The sequence below is a fragment of the Coffea arabica genome, chromosome 5c (genome assembly GCF_036785885.1).
Source record: "Coffea arabica cultivar ET-39 chromosome 5c, Coffea Arabica ET-39 HiFi, whole genome shotgun sequence".
Classification (NCBI taxonomy): Eukaryota; Viridiplantae; Streptophyta; class Magnoliopsida; order Gentianales; family Rubiaceae; genus Coffea; species Coffea arabica.
In genome coordinates, this window is record NC_092319.1 from 36176888 (window position 1) to 36199407 (window position 22520).

At 31.5% G+C, this 22520-nt stretch overlaps 2 long non-coding RNA genes across 6 annotated transcripts; one reads left to right on the forward strand and one right to left on the reverse strand.

Moving 5' to 3' along the window:
* Positions 1–1259: 1259 nt before the first annotated feature.
* On the reverse strand, positions 1260–3619 carry LOC113688867 (uncharacterized). Of its 2 annotated transcripts, XR_011815096.1 has the most exons (5): positions 3383–3619; positions 2865–2972; positions 1761–1820; positions 1408–1594; positions 1260–1326 (listed from the first exon to the last, which is right to left on the reverse strand). It is a non-coding gene; the product is annotated as an uncharacterized lncRNA (long non-coding RNA). The 2 variants fall into 2 exon arrangements; XR_003448131.2 differs by having other exon boundaries at positions 1260–1594; positions 3383–3607.
* A 2367-nt stretch (positions 3620–5986) lies between these two features.
* Positions 5987–11625, forward strand: LOC113690054 (uncharacterized). 4 transcript variants are annotated; one of them, XR_003448307.2, is made up of 7 exons: positions 5988–6472; positions 8417–8506; positions 9995–10084; positions 10160–10249; positions 10350–10745; positions 10822–10871; positions 11119–11625. It is a non-coding gene; the product is annotated as an uncharacterized lncRNA (long non-coding RNA). The 4 variants fall into 4 exon arrangements; XR_003448309.2 differs by having other exon boundaries at positions 5987–6472; positions 10152–10249; positions 10822–11625; XR_003448308.2 differs by having other exon boundaries at positions 5989–6472; positions 10829–11625.
* The last annotated feature ends 10895 nt before the right edge of the window (positions 11626–22520 follow it).

Genomic DNA, 22520 nt, shown 5'->3' on the forward strand with positions numbered 1-22520 from the left:
TCCACTGGGCCTGGTAGTTCTAAATCAATTAGTATCCACGTAATATACATGTAATGGAAGTGCGAAGACCCCCAATGTCACTAGCATGCATAGCCTAATAGCCACCTGATCAAGCTGCGCACGGAGATGCCTAGCATCACAAATGTATACAAGAACAATGAAGAAAATTTTAGTGAAAGCAGAAACACATTTCCCGATTGCCTTTGCATAAAAATCCGCTTACATAGTCTCAACTAAAAGTGTTTGTAATACAATGAATAAAAATAGGCAGCAACTGGTAATAGCTTAACTGCCATGACCTAAAATAACATCAGAAGAGAAAATAACAGCAAGCAAATGACAAGATATTGCAAGCAATTACACAAACGCTCACACAGAAGCAGAGAATATTGGATTCTTTTAATCAAGATGACAACAAAAGAGTCCATATGCAAAACAACTAGGGCTGCAAACGAACCGAGTCGAGTCGAGTTTTGGGCCAATCGAGCCGAGTCTCGACTAAATTTTACCAAGCTTGAGCTCGAACTCAAGCCGGCAATTTTCGAGCTCGAGCTCGACTCGAATCAATTCAAGCCGAGCTCGAGCTCAAAAAAAATTAAAAAAAATTATTTTATTTTTTAAAAAATAAATAAAATAATATATTTTTTAATAAATAATAAAAATATTAAGGATATATATGTAATTTTACTATTAAAATAAAAAAATATATACTTAAAAATAAAAAATATATATAAATATACTTAAAATAAAAAAAATAAAAAATATTATATATATACTCGAGCTCGCGAGCTAACAAGCTTAATATTTTGAGTTCGATTTTGATCGAGCTCGACTCGAGCTTGACTCAAGCCGCTCGCGAGCGGCTCGATTCGTTTGCAACCCTAAAAACAACAAACAAGAGCATAAAGTGCTCCAAACACATATTGAAAGCATCCTTACACCAAAAAAATAGCAAGCTACATCACGAAAGAGGCTAGGCAACATAAAAAGTAACAACAGTAAACCTGACAGAAGTGGTTTTCCTAATATGATCAGATGAATGCTTAATATAGCACAAAAGCCTTTTTCCTTTGGCCTCATTAGCAACGTAATAGCTCAATCTAGCATGTTGCAGAAAGAGAAGAATCAAACAACACCATTAGCATAAACGGAATCATAGATGCAAACATCGTAGAGGTATAAAAAAAACCAAGCTACACTACATCTTGTTCATCGAGCGCATAAAGATGAAAAGTAGCAAGACCAATAAGGCGCACAACTTCATCGCCAATAACCAGAATATTCATAGAGCCAGAGTCATCTTTAATTGATAGAGCAATATAGACCCTGCAATCAACAGCAATCATGCATAAAGCTAGACCAACATCATGGACAAATAGTAGCAGGAGAACAATAGAACAAGAATACCTAGGGAAAATATACATTTGTCGACCACAACACTTGCACACAATTCCCAAAGTATCGGCAAAATCATAAGGCTGGTGACAGTGCAGACAGGCAAGAAACCACAAGCAGTCCATCCGAAACCAAACCTGCGCCTCTCCTCTAATCCAAGCAGTGCCCCCATCCTTCAAATTCCAAGGCAAAAAACCTACTAAACACAGGTGCAAAAAGAAAGAAAAATAAGCACTTCAGAAAAAAACAGCCAAAGATTCTAGTACAAATTTTGTGGAACAAGCAAAATCAGATATGGGAGTGAGAACAGGATCGCGAACAGGCGAGAGAAGCTGAAATAGATTATTGAAACTGTTCTCATAAACCTCTCACAACAGATTCCTTCCTCTTTGCGGCTCAGCCATATCAACACTCACTTCAACATTCTACAGCAAAAAAATCAGAAGCATAGTCATAAACTGCATAAGTATGAGTAACCAAATGTATTTCTAGTCTGCACACACTACTTATTCACAGCCAAAATTCAAACCATTGGCTATCTTACAATAATCAATTTAACAGTAAATCACATCCCTAATCAAACAAGATGAATGCCTAACACATGATCACCTAGCCTGACATTCTGAGGCCATGAAAACAGAGACATAAGCATAAACTACATAAGTATGAATAATCAAACAAAGATCATAAACATGAAAAGCAGCCAAACTAATCAATCTTTGGGCTCCATTCTAAAAAAGCAAAAAATTCACAGAGCTTAAATCAGGAAAAATCTCTTTTAGACAAAAAAATAATTGTCAGATTGCATAAAAAAGATTAGTCCCACAATGCAAACCATACACAAAACCAGAGCAATCACTAACTCATATCATTTTTTCACAATCCAAATTGTATTCATTGAATAAAAAGAGAGAAACACAAAAAATTTCAGTTTTATACAAAACCAACAGATAAGAAGCACAAAATTTCCTTCACATATCACAACTTCAAAACCAAAAGCAATCCAAAACGAAACAAAATAAAAAACTGCAATAAAGATTTCATCCTCATCAATCAAGTCCTACAACCACCAAAGCAAAATATCTTAAAAAAAAAAAAGAAAAAAGAACCTAAAATGCACAGAAATGAGAAAAGAAGAAGGAACCAAGCAAAGTCAAGCTCACTAAAAATCAACTACTTGAAGTTGTCCCACAATTTCTTTGGCCTAAAAATGATACAAAAAGAAAAAAAAGGACGATTAAGACTGAGTTAGGTAAGATATAATTCTTTTCCCCCTGGAATAGGGACAAATTTTACCTACGCAAAGAGAAAGGGGGGAAGGGGTGGGAGATTTAACCTTCCTTTTAGGGGGTAAATTTTACCACTTGTCAATTTTAGAGTAGGTCTTGAAAAAGAAGAGAAAAAACATATGATTCAGAACAAGACGAAAAGAAACGTAAAAAAAAAAAAGAAGAGGAAATCCCAGTTACCATTCTGTAGCAATCCCAATTAAAACAGAAGCAAGACCACACCCCGCGCTGAACATCGGATTCTTAAATATATAAAGCCAAAATTCCGAGGTGGAGCTCATGGATCTGCTGCAGGGGAAAATATCATAATAATACCATCAACAAATATACAGTAGCAGTAACCAAAAAAATATAGAAATCAACAAACTATAGTAACCCAAGATATCAACTCAGGAAAGAAAATACAACAAACCAAGTCGTAAAAAATCACCAAATCAGTCCAAATGCAACCAAAAAAGAAAAGAGGATTAAACAAGAAACAGAACCGCTAAGTCACCAGTTCTAAGTTCAAATCAGAACACTAAAACCACAAATTAGAACCTAAGCTCAATTTAATGGAAGAAAAAAAGGAACAAAAGGAAAAAAAAAAGAGCAAGATCTGATGAAAAGAGATGGATTAAAGAAATGAAGAGAAGAAGAGGCCAGTCTATCTATGTTATCGGAGAGCAAATGCAATGGTGAGGAAGAAAAGAGATTACCGGCAACGGTAAGGAAGATGAGAAAGACGAGCCATCTGCCAAGTTTTGGAAAGACCTGGACCACAATTGAGATGGGATGATGAGATCCTTTTTGACTATTGCTTCAAGGGTCCTAAAATGCAGAATACAAATAACGAGTCTATCTATGTAAAAATGCACAATACAAAAGATAAGATAATGAGGGTTAATGAAATCACGCGAGAACCACCAAATCCTTTGGCTTTTTTTATTACTTATATGTAGTTGAGTTTGCAAAATATACAACAAAATCCAACCGCTCTTCAATTTTTCAATTATTTGATTACTCAATGAAACAATCATACTCTTGAATTTGCTGAATTGAGGAATGAAACATTTGAACTACTCAAATGCATGCACTAGACCCCTACATGGGCCATAATGCTCCAATCTCCCCTCTACATTCATTATCATATCCCAATTTTAGAAGCACTATCAGTATAGGCTGAAGCAAGCTTGCATGAAGAGAGAAGAAGGTGATCCCAAGCTTAGCAACAATAAATTGATGTATCCAACCATTATTATGCAAAAATCTAAATAAAGTTGAAACAAGAATTTTACTAATTTATATATACAATTGAACATATAACTATTATTGTATGTATAACAAAAATTAATTAATTCATTATCCAAAATATACTCAATAATAAACAAACTAATATATGCACATGAAAAACAACAAAAATATTGCTATACCTAAAAAAAAGATCAGTTTCTTTTTCTAATTGCATTGAACTATTAAAGCTTAATTATAAACTTGCATTATAACACAAAATAATTGCACAAAAAAAAAGAATCTAATATATTTTGATTATAACCATATCTTTTCCCTCTATTTCTTTACTAATAACATTCATCCATATATAGGCATAATAAAAACAACATATTGATGCACATATAAACCATTAAAGCACATACCACCCATTTTACAATTCTTGCTACACATATAATCTATTAAAATCTCTGCCTTCAGTAATCTCACATATTTACTTTTTATTTAAATAAAAAATACCCGTGTCGAATCTCTGCAATTAATAGTAATAAATGCATCAAAACTGTCGACACTAGTTCCATAGAGTTTCTCACATCCAAATTAAAACATTAGCTTTATACTGTCCATCAAACAAATCAAACCCTATGAATTACCTTTCACATGAACAAAGAAAGACTTTGCTGTTGTCAAAATTCGGAATAGAGCAATTAAAGGAACACATTACAGAGATCAAAGGTATATAATCTTTGCTTTCAATATTCAGTAATTTAGATTCAAAATATATTGCACACTATTCTTATAATATTTTCTTCAAAATTTTTTCCTATTCTCACAGTTTCTATACTCTTTAAAATGAAGCACAATATTTTCCTTCAGTGTTCATCAAGTAAGTCCTCAAAATTTTTTAATTCTTACTTTTCCTTACTAATTATTATTTCCATTCATTAGTAAATTTTTTGTTTTAATTAAATAAGTATAAATATAATGATTTTTTAAAACACACTATACTATACTATATATATATCATACTAATTACACTAATATATTTTTCCTACACCAAATATAACAATAAATAATATATATTAATTTTGATATTAATATGGAACATCAAAATATTTCAATTTTCTTACCCAATACCAAAATAAAACACAAATAGACTACACAATGACCAATATAAAAACTTAAACCATTTTAAAAAATGCATAATTTGCTAATGTATTTACTTTTTTTTAATAGGAATATCATTATACCTAAATCAATGGAAGTGAAAATGCATTGTGTTAATTGTAGTCTTAATACTAAAATTAGATATAGGGTTAATAGCTGTAATATTTTGAAGATCATTTTTTCGTTAGAATTTTCTACAATTGCATTTATAATATTTTTGTTTCTATATGATGAAAAAAATATTTAATTTAAAAATAATAAAAAAATAGATAAAAATAATATGAATTAAATATGAAACAAAAAGAAGACACATAGTAACAATTAGCTGCTTTTATTATATACATTATTCATTACATTTAATTAGCATACACCTAGACATTTATACTACTATTATTCATTATCCTTTTTATGCGAACCAAAGAGCTTTTGTGCCAACCATAATAGTACTTTAAAAATGTCCCATAAAAAAATCATCACAAAGTTTTTCAAAACTTTATATTATGCATGCCTTGCTATTTTACCATTTCTAGGCTGACACATTCATCCAATGCTCTATTATTGTTTATTTCATACTTTTTAAAAATAACCATAAAAACATATATTTCAACCATAGTTATTGAACCCGCCCCAGGAGGAACCCGGCAAAAGAGATGGGTCAGCAGGTTACTGGTTTAACTAGTGGGTGAGTGGTACCACCAGTGGATCACTAAATATATTTAAATATTATGTCTCATAATTTTTTATATGGTTGAAATTATAAATTATGCTATAATAAATGCTCGATCACTACAAGGAAAGATAGCCTTTTGTGACTTGTAATATTGTGGGAGTCATAAATACAAAACTTTTTATGACACCACTAAGCATGTCACATAAGAGAGGATAAAACTACGTGGTTTAGTAACCTTTTGTGACCAGCACCCATTCAGGTCATAAAAAATCCAGCTTTATCTATTTTTTTTGGTAAGTCAAAAAAAATCTAACAATAGAAATAAAGTTTCAAATTTTCACTTACCAAAATTTTCACTTGTAAAAAGCCAATGAATTTCAAAATGAAAACAATGGATGATTGGTTTTTAGATGACAACTAATGAACAATCAATTATTACTTTGCCCATGACTACTGCTTCAAAAGACCAAAAAATAGAAATAAAGTATCAAACTCTTTGTTTCTGAAGCATTTCTTCTCCCCTCTTTCAATTTGTTGTTCTGTGTTTTGCCTTTTCCTTTCCCTCCGTATTAATCTCCATATCAACCTCTGTCAATTTTTCTCTTCTTCCCTCTTAACATTTTCCAATTTTCCTTCGACGAATTTCACTTTGACTTGAGCTGAAACCATTGCAATGGGCGTTTGGAAATTTTGTTTAATCTGAGAATTTTCCAGAATCTGGATAAGGATCGAGATTCTTCAGGTTTTTAAGCTCATTTTTTATTAATCTTTTTTTGTTTGTTTTGCTTTTTTTTTTTTCCAAGAATTTTAGACTGTTTTTCTTTACTTTTAATCACATTCTAAATTTGTAAAATAGGAATTTGTTATTTCCTCACAATTCATTTTTTTTTTGGATTTTTTAGTTCGATGATCTTGTTTGTTTATTTTCCTAATAAATTGATGAAATTAGATTTTTCCAACAAAACTGATGTTATGAAACTAGGTCTTCGATGCATGCACAAAAAATTAGGTTTAGTAGAAATTCGGTCTTGGATCATGTGTATGAAATTAGGCTGCCAATGAAATCATGAGCTCGTATTAGTTATTTTTTATTTATTATTTTTTTAATAGTGAGTGCAGGTTTATTTGCATAAACTTGATAAGCTACCTCTGTTGACTACTCTATAAATTTATACTTCTAATTTCTGTTGGATGGATATCTTAAAGTCGGATTGATCAATTTGAGTGATTTCTCTAAGTTTAGTTATTAAGAACATTTGAATACTACTTTTTGAATAAGTGTATTTGTGTAATGAATGTTGAACTAATGAGAGCTTAGGGAGCATCTTACTATCCCATATATTTATTTTCCTACAATCTGTTCTCTTTTTACCAATACATAGCGAATTTCCAATTTTGAAGTTGTCTCTAGGTTAAAAAAGAAAAAACACAGACACAGGTTAGTACGGGTTACCCTTGAATCATAGTTAGTTCCACATTTGGGCTGATGATTTGGATTTTTAGTCCTGAACAAAAATGAACTTGGCATGAATGCAATTGCATCCTAATGCACTTTCTAGCCAATTCATAATTTAGTGCGCACCAATGAATCGAAATTGAGAATCTTATGTCTAAATTTGTTTGCCTTTTGCCTTAATCAATATAAAGTTCTTTTTTACTTATGTTTTCTTCTTTGATGGTTTGGTATTCAGTCGTATTTACCTCAATATTATAATTCTTTAGGGCTTATAAAAAGTTGTCTTCCATTGGTGCATGGGAGAACACAAAAAAAGCATAAGTAGAGGTGGAACTAAAACTGATTGGTGTAAAGGCTTTCGTGCTGTTAATTTTCTTAGGAGGGAGTCATTTAGCTGCCTTAACTCTAGTAATTTGTTCAAATTAAGCTGATTCCTACCTTTTCAACTAAACTATTTTGGGCACTCTAAATATCTTAGCTTAATTTCAGTCAAAAAATACCTTTACAAGAATATGAACAGTGCTTAATATCAAAATTTGGAGTACCTTTTTAATATTTTTCAGAGAAGCTAAGCCTGAACAAGCCATGATACATGCTTCTTCTTTCATATTATATAAGCAAAGCAATGATGAGGGCCTTGGAATGTGGTAGCTCTTGTTTAGACATGTGTAACCATTCGTCGTGCATGAATGAGTAGGAAGAATATGAAATATGAAATATGAATTCTTGGAATTTGGCTAATAGTCAAAAGAGATTGACATTTCAAATGATATTCTGTATGAAATTCATTTGATTTTATAGTGTAATTTCAGGGTGTATGTTCTTTTGACGTATGGTTGTTGTCCTTTAGGATGGATTTGCTTTGCTTAGTATGCTTTTATGACTAATATAAAGGGACTATATGTTTGATGGAGCTTGGGTCAAATATGAATGCATCATTGGGGAAAAAGATCCACAAAATTGATTCAGCTTTAGTAATTGCTTAATCTAATAGTTCTTGGTGGGATGTAGAAGGATATCAATGTTGCGGTAGGAGTAGAGTTTGTAATCTAAAATTCATCAAGAACATTTGTTTTTGCTGGTTTATGGGTTACATCATATTTGCAATCCTTTTTTTTTTGTTTTATGCTTGCATATTGAAAATAACAACTCTATATTTAATACTTATGGTAATTTTGCTATATTTAATACTTATGCCTTATGCTTACATTGATTTACCTTCATTTTTAGATTGAACAGGACAAATTAAAGTGCTGGAATTTCATATACTTGGGTGGTCATCCCGACTCATATCTAACTACCTAAGAGAGTTCTGTACTGGTAAGTTCTGTACTAGTGTGTTTATTACCTAATTAATAATTTCAGCTTGTTAACTGATCAAAATTCAGTTCCATGTTATTGCACACAAAGTTTTTATTTCGAAGATTTGGTCCACAATTCTTGTTCTGGTTAATTTCTTTGAACATACAAAATTTCTTATGCCATGTCCAAGATGATAGAGCACTGCATATTCTGGTCTATGTCAAATTTGGAATCAATCATGAGGCCTTTTTTTGTTTGTCTGGGATTTGGATGTGGTATTGCTGCAGTTGTCTAGGATTTGCTATCATGGGCGGTTAAAAAAGAGCAAAAAGCATCACTATGGCTGATGTGATACATAATTAGGGAAGTGCACTTTTCTCTAATGCTTCTATATCTCAACCTATTTAGCATCATGTGATTAGATCTCAGTCTCAATCGAAGATGCTTACACTTCAAGTTGGACTTATGCATAGCCAATTATAATCATTTTCCCAGGCCTCATCTGGAAATGACAATAATAATCTAGGTATGGAAAAAAGTTTCAAATCAGGTTCAACATCTTTTTTTGTGTTTCTAGAGGATGTGTGATATAAAATGGCTGATTACAAAATTTTCACTTCTATGTGAATGGTTCAATCTGAAAATACTAAACAGGAGCTAGCACAAGTGCAAGTGCATCCTCAATGAATGAGATGAATGAGAATAAAGGTGTAAGGGGTCCAGCTAAACAGTCCAACAAATGGAAAACAAAAGAGAAGCATATTGTGTATTTAACTGAGGATGGAGAGATTGTAGGACCAGTTGAAGGGTCATTATATAGTAACCTTGGAATCTTGGCCTGAAATGGCTATAGGGTATCTTTGACTTACCCGTCTTGGATAGAAGTGTATTCTAGATGATCTTTGGAGGGAGGTGCAGGTCAGTTTAGTTGTTGCTTTAAAAATGTGTGAATTTTCAAGTCTTTAGATAAATATCTATTTAATAACATATTTTATATAGGTCAATACTGATTTGCCAAATGAAACTAGATAATTGATTTTAAGTATTGGCATTAAGTGAAAGAATTGGAAATACCGAGTGAAGCAAATGTATCTAGCAAACAAAGACAATATTGAGAGAATAGCACAAGTACCTGATGAAAGGATTGAACCTCAACAATGGAAGTTCTTGATTTCATATTGGAGAAAGGAGAAAATTCAGGTTATTTTAATGTTCAGCTTTTGACTCACATTTTAGAGTAAATAGCTTATGTGTACATGATTAGTAGTATGATAACAAATCTATGCAAGCAACTACTATTAACAAGTAATTTATGTGTACATGATTGCAAACATGTAAAAAAGAAATAATTTGGAGCAGAATATGGTTATTTTATAAGTTAATTACTAGTTTACAATGTATTATGACTATTGCTATTGAAAATCTATGCTGAAAACTACAATCTTTATCACATTCTAATATTTTTCTATTATTTTCCCGTTGGCATTAAATTGGATGATCATGTAGGCACTTGCAAGGAGAAACAAAGATAGTAGGACAAAATTGTATTTTCCTCGTAGGACGGGAAGGACTAGCTTCAAGAATATAAACAGAAAGGTACCTTGTTAGCTGTTGAATTTCATGTTCTCTATGCATTTGCAAATGGTGTTCTAAATCATGCTAGTGGCCTAGATGGAAGTCGAAGGTATGGATACATCTCTTGTGAGCCTTTTTTGTGTTACATGTGAGCCTGCCAAAGATGAAGATACACGTAATCTAATTGTAAGATTACCTATTCTTTTGTCATCATTTTCTTGTTTTTTTTGTCAGCAGTGACATTGTTTATTCTTATGGATTTCATGTTTTAATGAATTGCTTGTAGACACAACTTAAAGACAGCTTGTATCAAGTGCTTGAGGAAGAGCAAACTGAGACATTCAAGAACAATGTGTGGGTTGAGCATAGGGGGCTGGACACACGAGGTTACGTTAGACGCATGGGGAAGTATACCTCTGTGACCCAAAGGCATGTACCAATGAATGATAGGAAGGCGATTATTCAAGAAATCAAAAATCAGATTGTTGAGGAGGTACGAGAGGAAGTATTATAGCAAGTTAGAGGAATGACACCGCATCAATCGAGAGAAGAGATAAGAGCAGATTTTAGTGCACAGTTTGAGTATATGCAGAAAACCATTAGTTTCTTAATGTCACATTTGGATGTCAATGCCTTACACATGTTTCCAGATTGGATTTTTGGTGCTTTTCCTAGTCGACAGGTAACGAAATTTGAGAAAGTTGTCATGGTTGTATTTCATTTCATTGATGCATCTAATATAAACTAATATCTTGAAGGGTCCAGCTGAGTCTACTAATTAAGGAGGATTAAACTTGTGATAGATTTGGTAAGTACTTTTGGCTTTTCTCTTCCCTTCTTCATGACTTTGTTGCTGAAACTTGCATAGAGTATTGGGTGAACGAATGAGTAGTTGATCATTCCAATGTGGCAATCGCATTGTTTATATGCTCTTCGCATAAAAAGAGCATTTCAGAGCTTTGAGTTGATGCAAATCACAAATAGATTCCTGGGAAATCCCTCATGATTTTTGAAGCCTTTTTTAGTTTCACAAATTACTAGTTTTTGTATATCAGGAAAGCCGTTAAAGACCTCCCTGTTGCAACTTGCTGTTCTGATTGCTGCAAGTGTTTGAAGATTATGTAAAACCAATGATTTCCTTGCATGTTATCTTCTACTTTCTCAAGATCAGGCAAATAACTAGCTGCACTCAATTTGAGATGCCTTAACTGAGACATCAGCCAAATCTCTAGCAGCAAAGTTGGGTACTTTTTCAATATCTTGCTTGTCCAAGGACCATAGACTATGATTCTCTACAGATTCCAGTGAGTGCAGAGTACCTCAAGTTTATCAGCTTCAAGAACACGTGAAGCAAATGAAAGATTATAACTTTTTGAGTGATTGTTAGACTAGCTTCCTCAATGATAACTAATGCAGCGCATGTTGCCTGTGTCGTTTGGAGAAACAGTGATTGTTTGACTTTTGAGTGTTTGCTTTGTTATGATATGTATAGTTTGTTTCATTATGGTAGACCAGCCATAAATTTTGCTGTAAATAAATTTTGTCTTTTTCTTTGTCCATCACGTGAGACTTATGAATGAATTTCTTTCTAGTTTTGGGCTTTCAAAAAGAATAAAAATAAAAACAGGTTGAAAAAGGAAAAAAATAGAGAAAATGTTTTTGTGACTTACAATCTAGCTAGTCACAAGGCTTTTAGGTCTCACTCTTAGTAGGTCCCAATAGAACTTATGACCAACAAAAATGACACAAAAGATCTTTTATAACTATTATTTACATGTCACAAATACATTCTAGTTTTTTTTACTTTTTATTACATTCAAAATGCAAGTCATAAAAAGTATTCTTGCAAGTAACAATTGATAATGTGACTTTTATATTCAAGTCATAAAAAATTTGTGACTATTAAATCCGTGACTCTTATATACATGTCACAATGTAGTCACAAAAAGTTTTGTGACTCTTTGGACCTTTTTATGACTACCATTAACAAGTCACAAAAACAACTTTTTTGTTATAAAATAATTAAAAGTATGGATGTCCCTTTGTATTCCCAAGAGAATTAATTCTTGATTTATGATTACATTATGTATAGAAGTTACAATCCATAAATCTATTCATGTAGTGGAGAAATCGTTTCATAGATTTTTTCATATTCTTGTAGTAGTGGGTGTTTAATAGAATTGATGTACCTTTAATCTTGTAGTACCTATATATAGAGGTACATTGACACCTTTGGTAAGACCTTTTGTATTAGTTGGAATCATAAGAATATTATTCTCCATTTCTCTACATCTTTCTCTAATATCTCCATTTATGCTATAGTAGTTTATTAGTTTTATAACACGTTATCAGTACGAGTCTCTACTTTTGAGTAAAAGGTGAAAATGAAGCCTCTACCTTGAGTAAAAGTGAAATATGAGATTCTGCCCGTGTTTTTTTCAGCAACTTCTATCTACTGATTGAGGTAAATCTCTGACCTACAAACTTATTTCAATTTCTTATGGCTAACATTTGAATAATCGAAAAATACAAGTGCCTATTGCTGAGCAATCACTAAACACAAATATATACTGTTTGACATTTTTGAGGTAATATTTCTCCTTTTAATTCTCCTTATTTATCTTTTGAATTATTTGTTATAAATACTTATATTCTGATGCAATGAATTTTGGAGATACTATTATAGAAAATTAATTATATTTGAGGATCTACTTGTCCTTTGAAATATTTAAAGAAAAAGTTTCGATCACCTGAAGATGGTCGTTCTTTAACAAAAAAATTTGGCTACCAGAAGATGGTCATTATTTCAAAAGTCTGGTATGATAAATTTACCTATGGCTACAAGAAGATAATCCTCCAATTTTCAGAATTACTTCTTAGTTGAAATTGTGTCAAAAAATTTTACTCATAAGATATATTGAAACTGATATTCTTTACAATTAATTTCTCGAATATGCTCCTGTAGTAGCAATATTGAGAAAAAATTTGAGAAGTATTTTGTACTTATTATATGCTAGTTCTAGTCCATTCCCAGAAGTGAATGTGACTAAATTTCAATTTACTAGTTATTGTTGATGCCATGACTATAATTTTGGTAAATATGTAATTTACCATGATAAAAGAAAAAGTTACCACTTGAAGTGAGATAATAATGATGAGGACAAAAAAGTAAGGATCCTGAAGATAAATGTCTCGAAATACATATAAGGAATCAAAATTATAATAGCATATTTACATGGCCAATTTCTTTAAACACCCTGAAGGTGTATGATGCTTGATTTAATTTATGATAGTAATTGAATTTTCTTTCTGAAGAAGAAATGGATGTCAAATATTTGGAATTAAATAATGGTGATGATGATATTTGTCTCATTGATAGTGCTACTACGCACACCATATTGAAAAATAAAAAATATTTTTCTTGTTTGAAAATGGGAGAGACAAACGTTAATACCATTAGTGGTAGTGCAAAATTGATTGAAAGCTCCGGAAGAGCCATTATATTTCTCCCTGAAGGGACTAAAATTATTGTAAATAATGCACTATTCTCTTCCAAGTCTCAGAGAAACTTATTGAGTTTTAAAGATATCCGCGAAAATGGATATCATATCGAGACAATGACTGAGACAAATGGTGAATTTTTATTAATCATAAGTATCATTTCTAGGCAAAAATGCATATTAGAAAAATTACCTTCTTTTTCTTCTGGCTTATATTATGCACAAATTAGTGCAATTGAAATTTATCACCTAGTAGATCAGAAGTCTACACATCCCAATGATTTTATGGTTTGGCATGATTGTCTCGGACATTCTGGATCTATAATGATGAGACGAATAATTGAGAATTCACATGGCCACTCATTGAAAAATAAAAAAGTATTAAAAGCCAATGAATTCTCTTGTGTTGCTTGTTCTCAAAGAAAATTAATTATTAGACCATCACAAGTTAAAGTTGGGACTGAATCTCCTACATTTCTAGAACGAATTCATGGTGATATATGTGGACCTGTAGATCCACCATGTGGACCATTTCGATATTTTATGGTGTTATTTGATGCATCAACTAGATGGTCACATATATGTTTATTATCTACTCACAACCTGGCGTTTGCGAGATTGCTTGCTTAAATAATTAAATTGCGAGCACAATTTCCAGATTATCCAATAAAGAAAATTCATCTAGATAATACTGGTGAATATTCGTCATATACTTTTGACATTATTGTATGTCCATTGGAATAACTGTTGAACATCCTGTAGTTTATGTTCACACACAAAATGGTCTAACCGAATCACTTATTAAACGGCTACAATTAATTGCTAAACCATTGTTGATGAGGTCGAAACTTCCTTCATTTGCTTGGGGACATGCCATTTAAATGCAGCAACACTTGTGAGAATTAGACCGACAAGTTATCATACTTATTCTCCCCTACAATTAACTTTTGGTTATGAGCCCAATATTTCTCATTTACGAATATTTGGTTGTACGGTATATGTCCCAATTGCACCGCTCCAACGTAGTAAATTGGGCCCCCAAAGAAGATTGGGGATATATGTCGGATATGAATCACTTTCAATCATTAAGTATATGGAACCATTAACAGGTGATTTATTTACTGCGAGATTTGCAGATTGTCATTTTGATGAATCACATTTTCCGACATTAGGGGGAGATAAAAATCAACCTAAATAGGAAATTACTTGGAAAAAATCGTTAAATTTCCTTGATTCTCGTACTAAAGAATGTGAACTGGAAGTTCAAAGGATTATACATTTGCAAAAAATTGCAAATCAATTACCGGATGCATTTAATGACTCCAGAAGAATTATTAAATCACATATTCCTGCTGAAAATGCTCCGATTAAAATTGATGTCCCTGAAGGACAAATTACAAGTGCTAATGAGTCTAAAGCACGCTTGAAGCGTGGGAGACCTCTTGGTTCCAAAGATAAAAATTCTCGAAAGAAAAGAGAAGTAGATGAATCAACAATTAGTGACAAAATTCAACCTCCTAAAGAGGTCGGTCCTAAAGAGCCAATTCTTGAAGAGAATGAAATTATAGAAAATTCAATAAATTTTGTCACTTCAAGGAAAAGTTGGAACCGAAAAGAAATAATTATTGATAGTATTTTCGCATATAATGTAGCACTTGATATTATGGCAGAGGACGAAGATCATGAATCTAGACCGGTTGATGAATGTCGATATAGAAATGATTGGGCAAAGTGGAAAGATGCGATCCAATCTAAATTGAATTTATTGATTAAAAGAAAAGTTTTTGGACTTGTAGTCCAAACACCTAAAGGTGTAAAGCTAGTAGCTTAAGGATTTTCACAAAGGCCTGAATTTGATTATGATGAAACGTATTCACCTGTAGTGGATGCCATCACATTTAGATATCTTGTGAGTTTTGCAGTACATGAAAACTAGAGATGCGTTTAATGGACGTTGTTATTGCATATTTATATTGAAATTTTTGAAAATGATATTTATATGAGAATTCTCGAAGAATTCAACATGTTTGAAGCATGCAAATCAAATCTTAAAGATATTTATTCTATTAAATTACAAAGGTCTTTGTATGGATTCAAACAATCTGGACATATGTGGTATAACCACTTCAATGAATGTTTAGTTAAAAAAGGTTATACAAATGATTCAATATGTCCATGTGTTTTTATCAAGAAAAATGGATCAAATTTTGTGATCATTGCTATATATATATATTGATGATCTAAATCTTATTGGAATTCCTGAAGAGATTCAAAATAATGTTGAATATTTGAAGAAGGAATTTGATATCAAAGATTTTGGAGAAATAAAATTCCTTGGTTTACAAATTAAACATTTGAAGAGTGGAATTTTTGTCTACCAAACTGCATATATCCAGAAAGTATTAAAGCAATTTTATATGGATAAAACATATACATTAAGTACTCCAATGGTCGTCAGATCATTAGATCCTAATACGGATCCTTTTAGATCGCGAGAGGAAGATGAAGAGATACTTGGTCCTGAAGTACCATATTTCAGTGCAATTGGTGAAGAATATTGGAATGCGATGATTAAAAGATCTCAAATAATGTTTGCATCAGGGGGAGAAATTAATACACAAGAATATTGTACTCTTTTTCCTTCACTAGGGTTTTTGTCCCGATGGATTTTTCCCTGGTAAGATTTTAATGAGACATATTCTTTGTGTAATGGACATCCAAGGGGGAGTGTTATGAAACAATTAAAAGTATGGATGTCCCTTTGTATTCCCAAGAGGATTAATTCTTGATTTATGATTACATTATGTATAGAAGTTACAATTTATAAATCTATTCATGTAGTGGAGAAATCGTTTCATAGGTTTTTTCATATTCTTGTAGTAGTGGGTGTTTAATAGAATTGATGTACGTTTAATCTTGTAGTACCTATATATAGAGGTACATTGACACCCTTTGGTAAGACCTTTTGTATTAGTTGGAATCATGAGAATATCATTCTCCATTTCTCTACATCTTTCTCTAATATCTCCATTTATGCTATAGTAGTTTATTAGTTTTATAATATTTTTCTAGTAGTGGATTAGTTTAATTTATCATAGAATCATTAATTCTTATAAGAATTAATAGCCAAAATTTAATTAGTAATCCACTAAATTGCAAGTATAAAATTTTATCTAAATACAATTATCTAGTTTATTTATGAATTTTAAGTGCAAAAGTTTATTCAGAATGATATTTACCTTTAAAATGCATTGTGTAATATGTTATTTTTTAAGTCAATTTCATAACTTATAGAGTTTGGGGAATAATAAAATATTATTAAAAGATTCCAAATAAATTTTGTTTTGGAGAGATAAAATAAAAATAATAGTCTAATAAATAATATAAGAAGGATAAAATCAACAACAAATGGGTGGTTAGTTCATTGGTGATTGCATTATGCTTTTTTGCATGAGATCTCAAGTTCAAATCTCCACTCTAGCATCTTCACAAAATTTTTCCCTTAACATGTAGCTTGGTTCCTCACAAAATCGGTTGGTTTTCTGAGTTGGCCAATTGAGCCGTTGGTCCGTTTGACAAGTCAAATGACTCAAATCAGTACATATTTATCACAAAACAAATATAGTAATTTTTACACATATTGCAGCCCAAATGAGTGACACTGATTTCAACACCGGGTTAAACACTGATTTCAACACATGCATACCCAAATCAGTACATATTTATCACAAAACAAATACAGTAATTTTTACACATATTGCAGTACAAAATGAGTGACAGAGTATAGCAATGTTGGATGATAAGCACAACAACCAACTCCGACTAACAACAAATCCTCAAGTATTACTTTTTTTTATAACAAAACATATTTCATTAACGAATTGCTGAAAATCGTCTAGCATGATTGATACACATCGTTTCCCTAATGGCAGATAAAACATGCACTAAAATTATAGATCTACAATTTAACAGATACAAAAGACCATATAAATTAAGAATAGATGTAAAAAGTACCATCAATTTTAAAATTATCTCCTCATGGAATAAATCGCTGCATCCCACTTTGTGCATATTACAATAATCAGATTTGCTAATCAATAATTGTAAGCTTTAATAAAGATGATGAGATATGCTGACATAGACCCAAATATAAAATAAATTCAGATCTGACAACTAGATCTGAAGTAAATTCAAATTTAAACAACAAAACAAGGAAAAATAGTACAAAATCTTACTAGAACTCCTAGAATAGCAAAAATTCTCACTAGGAACTTTAGGAGAAATAGAGATCTCCCACTAAAAAATTTTGGAGAGACTTTATTAGGAAAATAACAAAAATGAAACCTATGGGAGGGACCTGGTCTCCCTCCTGAACAGGAAGAGATTCAAAGAAAAGGAGCACTAGAGAGGAGTTGAAGAAGAGAAGCAGTAGAGAGAAGTCCTTAAGTATTACTTGATTGCATTGAATGGTACCAAATATCTTGTTGCAATAGTCCGTGAGAGAGATCCAAAACACTACACATACAAGTCAAACCAACAGTTTCATGATAACAATGTAGAGCTAATCGAAAATGCAGGGTTGCCAGAATTGAGTGACATAATGTTCATACCAAACTGGTTAGAACATATTTTGTCATTTTATTGTTCTCCAATACTAAGTACAACAAAGAATCAATTCTATGCATACTATTTCACTATTTAGATACATTGCTAGTGTTATTACTAATTCTTATTGCAGGGCAACCTTTTATGCATAATAGACCAATTGCATATCCTCCAGCACCATGCTGTTTCACTATCACATATGCCAAAAACAGCATAATGGCAAGCTGTACTTATATAGCCAAACATTTATACAAAAGCACCTCATCAAATCATTGCATTTTAGGGCATTCCACCAGATTTCATCGAATCAGTAGAGATACATTTCCAGGCATTTATAATAGTCAAAGTAAAGAACATCCATTGGACTATCCAACTCAGCAACTATATATTTGGTGAAGGATAGAATAAAATTGCACAAGACCGCGACCTGTAGAAAAGTGATACCATTTTATTTAAGCATTGCGCAAACATGGAATTTAGTACAATCATCTTTGGAAAAAAAAGTTTGCAAAATGACTTTGGTTGGACAACAAAACTCTCAAACAAAGCCTAGCCAAACCCATTTGAGGGCATGTTATATGACCGATTAGTCTGCATTCATCGAGAAATCCGTACTAGAATGCCACTGAATTTTGTCCAACATCTTACCGACCTAGCATTCATAAAAAAGGTTACTTCATATGAACTATGAATACTGGTATAATCATCTTGCTAAAATACATCTGTTACATTTTTATATCTTCTAATAACTAATTATATCTATTTTATAGAGACTGTCTATTGACATGCCACCACCATTTACAAAAAATAAACAACCACCACTGATATTGATAATAAGGCACAACAAATTCAACTTTTTTGATGTGAACGACAGGCTATTTGATGATACATGGAGTGCTTATGCTCAATAACAAAACATAATGGTGAATGATATTTTGGTATTTATCCCCCAGAATGTGGTGGAATATAGCATGCTGATTTTCAAAGAAAATGGAGTAGAGAAGATAACATCAGATGATACAAGAATAAAATCATAGAAGGAAAATTGTTAGAAGACCCTTTTCTTTTTGTTATTCACCTTTTTCCTTCACATTGTCTTGTTTGGATTGAAGTTTTTTATAGAAAATTTTTTACGTGATCACATTTTTCAAATATCTTTTTATATCATATATCTCAAATTGTTAGAGTATATTTTTCTCCAGAAAAATCCAGAAGACCTTAGATTTCTCCTTTTTCCTTCATTGGTAGAAGACTTTTTTTAAAAAAAAAATTGTCTTCTACTCCTATTATGGTGTGCCAATTCTAAAGGCAACGAACTAAAAAAAAAAAGCATTTTTCAAGCTTGAATATTAACAACTATTTTCTAATGGACAACATTTAGGTATTATCAATCATTATAAGAAATTAAAAAGTAAATATTTAGCAGGAGATACTATCGTGAGGGCCTAACGTAAATGATGGCGAGATAGGAAGCGTAAACAATATGTGGGAATGGTATCAACTATCATCGAAGAGTGTAGATCTTATCTGTGAGCAATAGATGATGGCATGATGCAGACGATTTCCTTGGTAGGGCCAACTGCATGAACTAGAGCTGGCAAAAAAGTCCAATGTCCAACAACCCGTCCAACCCGCTCATCAATATTAAAGGATAGGTTGGATCAATTGAGTTATGAATTTTGTTGGGTTAGATAAGAATAATTTAACTTATTCATTGGGTGGGTTGGATTTTTTATTTGGGTACCCAATACCCAACTTGTTTCAAAGTAATTCAATGCAATAAATACAAGATCCAATATACGTACGCCTAACTACTTGCATTTGGACATGTGTTAATAATTCATTGACCAATTTGTATTCAAAATTCTCATATATATATGTTTTCAGTAAAATTTTTTAATTTTTATTTAAAAGAAAAATGAAACTTGAAATAAAAACTCATAATTATTTTACTTTTATAACAGTAGTTAAACTTGCTCAACTTTTATAATAATTTATATGCCTTTTAAGAGTATGTTGTTTTCCTCCCCTTTTTTCATTTTTTTTTGTGGTTGTACTTAAGTTGCTACTTGCTTTTGTTTGTTAATATTTCATGTATGTAAAATAGAGTTTTAAATTTGTTCTAATTGCATTTTTTTAAATATTTCGTGATTGTTTTTGTTTGTTAATATTTCGTGTATGTATAATATTGTACAAATTTCTTTTTTAACCTTTTAGCAATATATAATATCGGATTCTTCAAATTTACAAACAAAAGCTTACTTTGTATTAGCCTAATTTTTCGTTAATTCAAAATAATGCGATCCCGATGTGGTAAAAATGTCAGAACATTTCACGAATTCTCCTCTCATTTATTTCTTAAAAAGTTTGGGATTTTCCTTAATAATTTTTTGGGGTCCAATTCCAGTACCTTTTACAAGCATATAATATTTTCTGCTTTATATCAAAACTGTGGTAGTTCTAAAATATTAATATGACCATAGCATCAAGTATGATCCTAGATGATTCTAATTAATTAGGTGACGAATTATCTAACTTTATCAAATCAATAAAAAAACCTTCTAATATATATTATATGTATATAGATCATGATTTTAATTTTGAATCAATATAGTTGACTTGGAGATTCTTTTTTGTTTTGATTAATTATGGCAACTTGGGCATGACTAGTCCAACAATTGATTTTGATTTCGTCCAAAGTAAATACCTCCAATATTCTTCAATTTCATGAGAAGCTTACAATCAGTAAGACAATTAATTTTTCTTCTTAATTAGCGAGTTGAAGAACCAAAATGCAGTATTGTCCCCAGTCATTTAATGGAAGAAAGCAATTTGTATATTATCCCCATAATGGAGTTCTGATGCATGGACCTTTTACAATAGTTTGCAAAATTTCTAGAGTCATGAATCATAAAATTTTTTAGAATATAAGGACTAAAGTACAAACTTATTTTCTATAATTTCAATATTATAATACAACAAATTATATGTTTCTTACTTACATTTTCAAGTATAATATAATCTAGCATTCTATAATTTAAATATATAGAATATTATAACATATTAGGGGTGGCAATTTCCGACACGACCTGAAAACACGACACGAACTGAAAATACGACACGAACCTAATACGAAATTAATGGACTTGGGTTGAAATTTCGCGGGTTCGGGTCAGAATCGGGTCGAACCCGATGAACCCGAAAAGAGAACGAGTTGAATTCGGGTCAACCCGTGGGTGACTCAATAACCCGTTTACGAATTAAAAATAATTTAATAAACATAAAATTATTTTATCTAACTAAACTAAGTTATTCTTTTTTCCCAAAGGCATTAACCACTTAATCCTAAATGAATTTATTTAACTTGTGTGAAGTTGAAATTATTATATTTGAAAAAATAATGTATTATATTATTTTTTACTTTTATACTGTTTTAATTTATTTTATATTTGGTTTGGGATAAAACACTCTTACGGTGTTTTAATTTATTTTAGATTTGGTTTGGGATTATTTATTTAAAATTTTATTACTTGATTATATAATTAGTCTTGTGCAAAATTGACTTTATTAGAAATTATAATGGTAAATTAATAAATTAAAATTAAGTTTCGGGTCATTTCGGGTCGACCTGTCAACTCGAAATTTTTGGGTTCGAGTCACGTATCCCGACCTGTTTGGGATTGTCGGATCAGCGGGTTTTCTGTTATACCCGGGTCTCAACCCGATCTGGACCCGATTGCCACCCCTACAACTTACAATAAAGCAAATATGGATAGTAAAAGTGTTAATAAGTTGTGACAAAAGTAAGTTTCAATCAATTAGTAGTATTAAAAAGTATAAAGTAAACAATTTTTTTAACTAATCTATTTAAATGTGTATCACAATACAAGCAATATAAAATATTATTTTATTTATGATGTGTTTCCAAGGAACTTAAGCAGTGAATGTGTGTTTGTGTGTGTGAAAATACATTTATGCATGTGAAAGTGTGTTTATGTGTGTGAAAATTTTTTTGTGTGTGTTAAAATATATGTGAGAAAGTTTATGCATTAAAATGTATTAATTAATATGTTGAGTTATATTTGGGTCATGGGTTTGAGATAACCCGATATGACCTAATCCAAAATCAACAAGTTGGACGAGATGGATATAACCTAATAAATGAAAATCCAATAACAACCCGTCCAAAACCTATCAAATCCGCCCAATTGCCAGGGATAACATGAACGCAATGTTGATTGAAACTTTGGCACGTAAAAAACGGGGGCTATGATGTCCAGGGATTCACGGTTAGAATGGAAAGGCAACGTGTTTCTCTTCCCATCGTTGTTGAAGCTCCTGATGAGGAGGTA